Source organism: Micropterus dolomieu, linkage group LG23 (assembly GCF_021292245.1).
Source record: "Micropterus dolomieu isolate WLL.071019.BEF.003 ecotype Adirondacks linkage group LG23, ASM2129224v1, whole genome shotgun sequence".
NCBI lineage: Eukaryota > Metazoa > Chordata > Actinopteri > Centrarchiformes > Centrarchidae > Micropterus > Micropterus dolomieu.
The window spans coordinates 10,441,024-10,451,750 of record NC_060172.1 but is presented as its reverse complement, the minus strand read 5'-3'; the positions used below and the strand labels follow the sequence as shown (position 1 = coordinate 10,451,750).

Sequence of the window (10,727 nt, the reverse complement as noted above, 5' to 3'; positions counted from 1 at the left end):
CTTAACCCATTTAATCCCATCCGTCACAAAAGTGATGGTAAAAAACTTTATCATCTATAAGGCTCTAAAAATGTTTCTGAATGATGTATCAATGCATTTCAAGCAAATATTGAAATAATAAAGGGTCTAAATGAAGTCTAGTATTAATATATGTATTTGCATTTACTCAACTTTCTTCAGTGTGGTCATAGAATGAGTTAACATTTTGACAGCAACAATAGTGACCGGCAGGATAACACAGTGCATCAAGTTATACACATTTACAGTTCTTGTTGTACCTAACTTTCTGCTTTGTTTTTTTTTGTGTTATTGTTATGTTGGATCTAGGTGACCACCCAGACAAGTGGCCTGTACTACGAAGCGGGGTAAATTGCTTATCCAGGTAACTTCAGGAGTAACTTGGTGACGTCGGGTGTAACTTCCTAAATAACCCGTACTATGAAAGGTGGATAGGTGTTAACCGAGGTCTGTTGCCATGGCAATTTACGCCGCATCTCTAAACTGCTCCGAGCAGGTTTTGTTTGTGGTTAACATCTGTACTCATTATTAATGATGGATATTAATATACACCACTTAATAAAATGTTTAGATTTCATCCTGATTTGTTCCACTGCGGTTGCAAAGAAGTTCTGAACACAACAGCAATACGTTCAGACAGCGAGTCCTGCAGCCTCTGTGATTTTAGAGAGGAAATCTTAATTAATTAACGGGACAGTTTCTTAGATGTAGCCCATCTGTAGTCTATAATTGAATTCTCTTAATTGTTTTCACATATTTAGATTGACTATTTTATGTGTCCAAAAAATAAGGAGCCGAGAAAAAAACAATCCTAGAAGAAAGTGTGAAATTTACAAGAAGAAAAATCGGAAATTCCCTGAAATTAAGATGTAGCTGCAGCTATATGCTGCAGGGATACATGTGCCTGTACACAGCCGATACTCATCAAACGCATACTGAAACATTGTTCACGAGTCCGAGTCAAGTCTAAAGTCTTTTGAGGATGAGTCTCAAGTCAAATCTGAAGAATTAACTGCGACTCGAGTACGAGTCTCAAACTCGAGTCCCCCATCTCTGATAGACACTTGGTGACTATGGGTTTAAATTCGCACTGCTGCAAGATTCTCCTAATTGTTCCAAAGGCATGTGACATCTGACATATAGCAAGTGCAAGTCGCTTTGAATAAAAAGCGTAAGCGAAATTAGTAAATGTAATGTAACTGATCTCCCCCCTATTTCAGAGAGTTGCAAGTTAAAAATGTCCAAGTGTGATCAGTTGCCGTGGGAGGTGCAAATACTACAGCTTTGGTCATGCTAGCACAGCACTGTGTAGTTGCTGATGTGAAGATTATGCTCCATTTCAACTTAGAGCAGGGTGCAAACTACGAGGGAGCCAGGGGGAGCTTAGCTCCTCTTAATAAGAAATCAGCCCCCCTAAAAGCATGATTTGTGATATTTTGGGGGGTCTCTAAAATTTTGACAGCATGCTTTATTGACATTAATCTCTATATTTCTCTGTCATGGATCCATGCGGAAAATCACAATCACCGACCGTCCGCAGTGGGACAGTCGCTCTGCAATTTCCTGTCCCTGGCCCTGTATGCTCCACCGCCCCACTCCTTCTCCGGTACAGGTTGTGTCACTAGTATGACAGACTCGCTGTAAACGGTTCCTGATCATTCCCTCTGACTGGAAGAATATTACACATGATCCATGCACTTCCGCTGCTGGGGCTTTCCGCAGCACCACGCAACTTTCTAATTTTTTCCCTCTCACAGACAAAGGAGAAGTCAGGTCGCAGCCGCAGCTGTTGTGTAAAGCGTAATTGTAGCAAAATGGCTACATATGATGATGATGATAATAATAATAATAATAATAATAATAATAATAATAATAATGATTATAACAAGACAAACATGCCTGATACTTTCACACAGTCAGCCCCAGGCCTACATGCAAATATTAATAAGAAAGAAATTTAAATATCATTTAAAAATTATTTCTGATGTGTCCATTTGAGTATTCCATGGTTAAAAGCCTATCATTTGACACCAGAATTATCAAAACTGGCCAGGAAAATGTTAATCTATGGTAAAAAAAAAAAAAAATGGCAGCCATTTTGAAATTTACGTGGCTAATGGGATTTGAATGACCCAAGGGGTACTTTCCACATTTGAAAGATTTTTATGCTTATCTGCTGTACTATAAAGTACAAGTTCAAATGTTACAATAAAATTACAATATAATATATACAATACATGTTGCACAAACGTTGCAATGCTGAAATAATTTGTTTTTTTGTCTTTGCTCTCAGAATTTTCAGTGTTGTAAAGTCAGGCAAATACAACTAAACAAATTATAATGGACATAAAATACCCAAAAGTAATATACAAATAAAATAGTACGTTGGAAGTAAAATTTTAAACAGATTTGTTTTGAGAAGGGATTTAAAAGATTTCACTGATTCTGCAAGTCTCAGATCTTCAGGGAGGGTGTTCCAGAGCTGAGCGGCACTTACTGCAAAAGCTTGGTCACCTTTAGTTATGAGCTGGGGAACTCAGGAACTCACAGGGGAGCAGCAAGTCAGCAATATAACTGGAAGCTAAACCATGAAGTGCTTTAAAGGTGATCAGTAAAGTGGTAGTGAAGGGAGGCTAAAACAGGTTGACATCTTATCTTCTGGTATTTATTAAAAGCCGAGCTGCATTTTATTGCGGCTAAAAAGATTGTTTTTTTGGCTTAATAGGACCCCTTGCCCCCCTAACAGGTTAATCAAAACAGATAGGAACAGAGAGAATTACAAAATAAATGTATCCTGCGAAAAAAACAGATTTCTCAAACACATGGTCAAGTACAAATAAAATGTCTAAATATCTGTATGCTAACCAAATAAACAAAATCTGGATTAAATGTTTGGCAGTTTTCCCTTCCATCCAAAAGAGTTAAACACTTCTGAAGCATTCTTGGTGTTAATATTTACTGAAAGAAGAAGGGAACACATGGGATTCAGATTGATGGTGTGATTTAACATTGAAACATCTGAATCATGGGCGTCAGAGAGAGAAGTCAAATGGGAAAGAATGAGAGAAGAGGATGAAAATTCTCACACTCTTTACGTTACTAGTCCAGCGACAATGCGGCAGAAAGCCAGCACAATAATTAGTTTCACAGGAGCAGTGTGTTTAAGAACGATAAGCGTTGCTTTGGGTGAAGAGGAGTCAGCAGATGAGTGTAGCTACTTGTTATCTGTGCAGAGCAGAGGGAAAAGAGCACACTGCTGTAATAACTTTGAGAGACAGAGGTGAGAGGGAAGGAGGGATGCTGCAAGTAGCGAATGATAAGTGGAGATCAGGATCTGACACACATTCCCACATATACTGCTTTTCATTTGGATCAGTACAATTGGAGTGACTCTGAAGGCTGTTTTCGCTCATGATTGGAGGACCGGATGCCTGTGTTGGCTTTTCAAAGTCATTGTGCTCTTGCAGCCAGCAGCTTTAATCGCCTGCTGCATTCCCACAAGAATACGCATACGAGCCAGAGCCGCGGAAACAGACCAGACAACTGTCAGCAAATGGCGGTTCTGGTGCTCACAAAAGTTAGCATCATCGTTGCACGCCATAATCATTATTCATGGTGCGTCGCAGTTGCAGAGCTGCTCATGATGCAGTGCTTGTCAGGATGCGCTTGTCAAGTAAGCCTGACCACCGTATGATGTGAGGAAGAGGAACATGACAGGGAAAGCTGAAGTGGCTGCTGGGAAATTGGTCTGAGCTGCATGTTGAGATGATTTTCAAAGAAGCCATTCAACAACGATGCCAGACTGATATGGATATGATTAGACAGATATTTAGGCTTTATTCTTTTTTCAGTTTTTTTGAAATTGAGTCAGACTTTGTAAGTTTATTTTGAATGTCAAAACATTGGTTAAAATATTCAGGTGCAGGGTGATTTTAAACAAAGCCCATCTGGAGCTTCAACACTCTAAACTGTAGTTTAATTATGTACTCCATTTTTCTCTCCATTTCCTATTACTAAAAGCCTTTTCTGAGTTTTGCACATCACAGAGGACCTCATTACTAACTGTCCTTATCAGTCTCATCTTGCAGAAGGAAACACAACTTTTGGGTGCTTAGTGGACATAAAATATGTACCTTTTAAATATCAAACCCCTATTTTTGTGAAAATCATATTATGGATTGATTGAATGCGTGAAAATGATTTTATTACATTACAATACACAAAGTAACTGGCTAAATCTGGTGCAAGGTTTCTCTTCTCATTGCTTTAGATTGTTTTTTGAACACAGCCCCTTACAAATAAAGGTAATGAAACTTAAAAACTATACAATCATTTGTCAGATGCTTTTGCCCAGAGTATCTCACAATAAGTGCATTCAACCTCCATAATGACAAAAGCTAGGTGTAATCAAAAATTGGGCATCGCTTCCAAACATACAACTAAGATCGTGTTCAGTGCTGCGGTATAAGTGCTTGGGTTTGTTGTTGATGTCTTTAGGAAGTGCTAGGATGAGTAATCACCAGAACAGGAAAACCTTGGCAAAGATAAGCAACCCCAGTGTCTACAAAGTGACCAGGCGGTCAATCATCCAGAGGCAGAGGACTGCAATGGTCATGCCTCTCAGTTGGGTTTGACCACTGCTGATCCAGGACTGTCAAACTACATTTTATGGTCCCAGAAGGCCATCACCCGGACATTTCAGCCATTCAACGGCTCATAAAATTTGAACAAGAATGTTACTCCCACAGAGAAATATTTCTTTGATTTAAAGTCAACACAAACCATAGCTGTGTCCCAAGTCCATACTACATACTAAATCTTTACAGTATATGCTACATACTAATGGTCATAGTGTACTGTTTTAATAGTATACAAAAATATCAACCGCTTACTGCTAACAAGAAGTGACACAATACGTATGATATCCATCAAATTACAACTTTGGAACATCACAAATAGGAAGCAAAACGTCTTTCTAAAAGGTATAACACTTATTTCTTTGTGTTTGTTACAAGATCATTCTGGAGATGTTTTAACCAATTTATTTATTGTTTTGACCAATTTATAAAATTCTTTTCAACTGTGTGAAAACCTCCTCCGTGTCCTGTGCATTTCATTGTGGTAAAATAGTGTGCCTCAACAGCAGATTTAAAAATTGACCGTGTTTAGGATGCATACGTCTGCTTAAAAGTGTACTTTTTGTTTGTCACTTTTACAGTGTGAACACACTTCACACCGAAAACCTGCTTAGAATCTGTGTGTAGTATTATGGATACTGTGCTCAGTGCTATGGTGCAGAAATACTGCTGGTGGAAACTTAAAACCAGAGCAGACCAGGCCATAAACGACCTGCTGGAGTAGGTCATACAGCTTTATTATTTCGTATAAATCATTTTGTAATAAGCAAATTTGATGATTGCATTTGCTTGAATGTTTTAATTGTGTGTTTTTAGTGCAATTATATTTTAACCTAATTTATTAACGTATTATCTTATGTAATTGTTTTTATTTCACTTTGATCTGGTACACTTTTTCTTGGTTATATGTCTATGTAAAGTGCTATATAAATAAATTATGAATTATTATTATTACTGGATAAAACTGTAGTCGGTATCTTCTAGCCACCAATGGAAGCACTTATTACACTTCTGCTGAGCAGCTCTTCAGTCATATTGACTTTAATGGAAGAGATGGTTCTCGATCTGAGTAAATCATGTTTTATAATTACTTTGCTCCCGTCTGATATCATTTTTCCCACCTTATAATTTGGTAAGAAAATTGCCCACCATCCAGTGAGGTTTTTATTTACATTTATAACATTTCAGTAATTAACTTTATGAGACGTTGAGTGATAGAAATGTTCTGGTTGGAGAGATGGCCATCAAAGCCCATCCTGGATCAGAGCTACATTTTACCCTTGCTTTGAGGTAGGAAGGAGCAGTTTCCTTTACTGCCCTGTAGGCTGGCACATAAAATCAGAAAAGCAGAGTGGTGAGTGGTGTGCTTGGGGAGGCTGAACAACAGACAGGCAGCAACATTTAATTGCTGTTTTAAAAGCCCTAAAACAGCATTAACACCACCCTGGGACTCCATGGGTCTGATTAAATACTTTAAGTTGTAAGCCTGTTGACTACAATTCCTCCACACCACAACAAATATACCATAGAATTTGAATATTTCACTTAGTGGGTTCAGAAAAGGACCTCTATCATATACTGACTCAATACAGCAATTTAACCCATAACCACTTCCATTGACTTTTGAAAGATTTTGTTTCTTATAATCATTACAAAGATCTTATAGTTTGACAACTTGTAAAAAATAGCAGTAAAACATGTAAAAATGTATAGTAAGCCTGCATTTAGCCACATAGTTTATTTAGACCTGCTATAATCTCAGCATCTGAAAGCGACTTAATCTGAAATCTTTGAAAAATAAATAAATAAATGGCTAAAGGTGATAATGCTGACAGTTTGTGACGTTGTAAAGCCTGCCATTTAGTCCTTTGTCATCTGGACAACTGTTCCGCAGGGCTCAAGAGGTTTTGATTTGAATTCTTTTCTGTGGAGCCAGTCAACCTTGTCAGAGCTATTCTTCTCACTGGCAGAAGGTGAAAGAGCACTCAGCAGGTGTTAGCAGGCTGGACATTCCTTCTGTATGTTCACTGAGAAGACAAAGAGCAAAAAGCCTGGCTTTGTAAGAATTTAGGAATGCAGGGAGGACGGTTATTTACAGTAACTGGTTGCAGATCTGGCCTCAGACTAGTCATGCAGGTCATCCTCTTCTTCTCTTTCCCATTTTAGCTTCTGTGTCTTACTACTCTTACTCTTAACTTCTGAGGGATCATACACTAATGCAGGTGTATGGCAGAGCATATTTTCTGCTAGTCTGAATGGAAAACTGCTGATCTACACCAAATACAGGGAATATACAGTACAATGGGAAAAATATTTTTTACCTGTGACAATGCAATAGATGCTTGTGTCACAACAGACTTTTTGTTACAAACCAATAAAAAGTACACCTTTTAGATTGTTGCCTGTCTTGACGCAAAAAAATACTTTAACACATTTATCTGAATAGACAAATGAAAGGAACTGAGACCACGGCCACACTAGCAGCTCAGGGAGGCTGTACTTTGCGCTAAATGCTAATGTCAGCATGCTAACATGCTCACAATAGAGATGGCGACACACTAATGCTTAGCAGGCAGTGTTTACCACGGCTACCAATTAAATTTGCTATTTAGTGCCAGTAAGTTCACCTACAACTGAGGCTGATGGGAATGTATTTGCAGGTATGGTTGGTCCGTGTGTGTTCTTTTGCTGGTCTCTTGCGGTGTCCTGGTTCCTGGTGGATTAGAGCTGGAGGCAATCAAGGAATTGGAAGCAGCCGGCCTCTGTTTCCAGATTGCATAAAAGTCTGTGGGTTCTTCCTCACTGCTGGCATCACTTTTTGTTACTTTGATTTTTGTATTGTTTATTTCATATAGTTAATATTAATTTTTTTTTTTTCCATTTGTAAACCTAAATACTATAGTATTTGGCTGCAAGAGTATTTATCTCATTAAGCTAGTAATGGTGCTGGATGAAAAGTTAAAACCACAAAAGCCCGGACCTGACCGGACAATCTATTTTCACCTCAAAATGCAAATGGAAAATCATGGACGATCTGATTATTTTGTCACCCTATGCATGCCACACACCTCCGTGAAGCTAGGAGGCTCAGCTAGCATCTCAAACCGACCATTTTTATCCACACATCAAACACCAAGCATCTAAATAAACTTATATGACAACACAAGATCATTCTGGAGATGTTTTAACCAAGCGGGAAGCGAATGCTGAAGTCCCTGAAACCTGCATTCTATTGAAAATCCAGCAGGGGGCGACTCTTCTGGTTGCAAAAAGAAGTCCGGCTCCATTAGAAATAAAGGGAAAATGACCCTACTTCTCAGCTGAATAATTACCTCAGTAAACACTTTCCTAATGAGTTTATGGTCTCAATCGCTAGTTTCAAGTCTTCTTCAATACAAAACAATGTTCATTTAGTAAATTATGGTCCCATTTATTTTAAAATAGACCAAAAAAGCAGAGTATGTTGCAGAGCGGGATATGATTGACAAGTCGTTACCATGGCGACCTGTCAATCAGACTAGAGGCGACTCGTGCCCTCGGCACTGTGTAAATTTAACCAGCGCCGTTGAAAAAGCTTATTAGGAGTTGGCTGTTTACTTTCTCTGGTGAGTACATTTAGTTTTAAGACTGTTGTTCGCTAGACAAAGTTATCAGCCCTGTTAAAATGACAGTTAACATGACTTACAGTTGCACCTAGCTAAGCAAGCTAGCTAGCTCCGCACACGGCCGTTAGCTCCGCCATATCATCACTTCCGGGCACTTCCTGGTTGCAAAAACTTGACATGGCGGCGCCCTATCGGCCAAACTCGAGGCTTCAAAACGGCAATCCACAAACCAACGGGTGACGTCATGATGACTACGTCCATTTCTTATATACAGTCTATGGTTTTAACCAATTTATTTATTGTTTTGACCAACGACCTGCCGGAGGAGGTCACACAGCTTTGTTATTTCGTATAAATCATTTTTTAATAACTTCACGTGAAAACTATGAATAGGAAGAGAAAGGGCACACTTACAGCCCTGTGGAATGTTCTGTTCTCAACTTGTGCGCCTGTAAAGCATGGGATTGCTTATGGTCACAGGAATATTGATCAATATTCACTGTTTTTATCCACATTTCAATGTTTTGGAAGCTTTGTTATTCGGAATGTGGTTGTATGGAGAGAAATAATGTTTTGAAGAAAACTCCCGATAAAAGTGAAAATATAAACAGTAACTATGCCCAAAACATGGACATTCGCCTGGTTTATTTTTGATAAATTGTGTAATAACTGTTGTATATTAGATTCTTTTCACCAAATCTACAGTTACAGTTAGACAGATAGTCTAGATATTCAGTTGCATTATAATGAGTTCGATGATGGTTTTGATGGTGATATTGCTATTAAAATAGATTTTTATACCATGCGAAGATGAAAATATCATATTTTCCTTTATTGCATCTCCATCTACTCTTTAATCGAAAAATAAATAGGTTCAGTTGATCCATATTCCTTAGCTTCTGACCTGTCAAAGGAGACCAGAATTATGCATCCAGGCCTAATGTCTGAGGAGTTATTACTGATTTATTTTGGTAATTTTAGGCGTTTTTCATGGAAATAGGTGGCGGTTATCGTGTGTGTAAGGGATCACCAAAGTTATTACAATTCCTCCTGAGATGAAACATGAATGTGTGTACCAAATTGTATGGCAATCCATTTAATAGATGCCAATCATTTGAGAAAATTTCAGTCAGGGCCAAAGTGGTGGACACACTGACCAACCAACATTGACAATTCTAGAGCCACGCGCCAAGACAATTATAAGTGAAATTTCAAGACCAAACCCTGTTCCTCTAAGCAAGCGTAACTTTTTCTGATGTGAATTATGGTAGTCATTAGTCAGTGTTTCTGTTTGAGCTCTCCTCCACAGACCACAGTTATGTTTAATTTGCTCTCTGCCTTTTTATTCAATTTAAATCTGTGAGTAATAAATGTCTGATTTAACAAGCAGCAGCTTGTTATCCAATCAGGGACTAAGACGCAGGCTTGAGGCGCATTCTTAAATGAAGTCTGGAATCAGGAAGCTAAAATAACTGATATCAACAGTTAAGCTTTCCCCCATTGGGTTTAAGCAAATAAATTATCTTGCTTCCTATGGAGGTTCAAAAAATCCAAGCACCAAAACTAATAAAGCTGTGAAGTAGTGGAAGAATACCAGATATTCACCAGTACTACACAGCATACAATCCAAGATACTCCCTGCCTTGGGTTTATAATGGTGTGAGAGAGCTTGGCAGTTGGAAATGGTTTAAGGAGCAAACTTTAGAAGATCATGACAAAGATTTATCTCTACCAATCTTACGGTACAACCTGAAAGTCCTGGACAATCCACTGTCACAATTCTCATGCTAAATTGTGATTAGTGATACAGAAACGTTTGGCTTTCGGTGGAATATCTTTAACCTCACAAATAGTGTACAGCAGGAGCACAACATAAAACAGATGGGGCAAGTGATCAGAAATGGAAATATAGTCCCTTTCAATAGGTTGAAAACACAGTTTAGGCTAAAAGGATTTAAAATTCTTATCTTATCCGCAAATAAAATGTATTTATTTAATACTTTCTAAGGGCATAGACATAGAAAATAAGAGCGACTTAGAAACAAACTAATGGGAGCTGCTGGCAGGAGAGGTACAGTCTCAGCACTTTATAGGTTGTTGTGTTCTGTTACCTCTGACACCAACCATTAGGAACTTGACATGAGACGAGACGATATTTAACACTATTTCTAAGAAATCTTCAATGACAAAATATGACTGGAAAGTTTGTCTTTTATTCAGCAAGTCATAAAATGCAAAACAATGCAGGTGCATTTTAAAATGTCATTTTCACATTGTTCATGTCTTGCCTCCGCTTGCATTCTTTTGCTTAAACTCTCTTTTTTTCTGCTAGAAATCAGCAGCTGTTGGATACTTTTAAATCACTGGGACTGTCAGATAAAGTTGGCTCTTGCCATACTTTAAAAACTTTTATGATCTCAGTGCTACGCGAGTGCGGCCTATCAGTAGCACTAGCCTGTACTGCAGT

At 38.3% G+C, this 10,727-nt stretch overlaps 1 long non-coding RNA gene across 1 annotated transcript; it reads right to left on the bottom strand.

Annotated features, from left to right (window-relative positions):
• Positions 1-6,355: 6,355 nt before the first annotated feature.
• On the bottom strand, positions 6,356-8,399 carry LOC123963682. Its single transcript, XR_006823242.1, has 2 exons — positions 8,341-8,399; positions 6,356-6,682 (listed from the first exon to the last, which is right to left on the bottom strand). It is a non-coding gene; the product is annotated as an uncharacterized LOC123963682 (long non-coding RNA).
• Between the last annotated feature and the right edge of the window lie 2,328 nt (positions 8,400-10,727).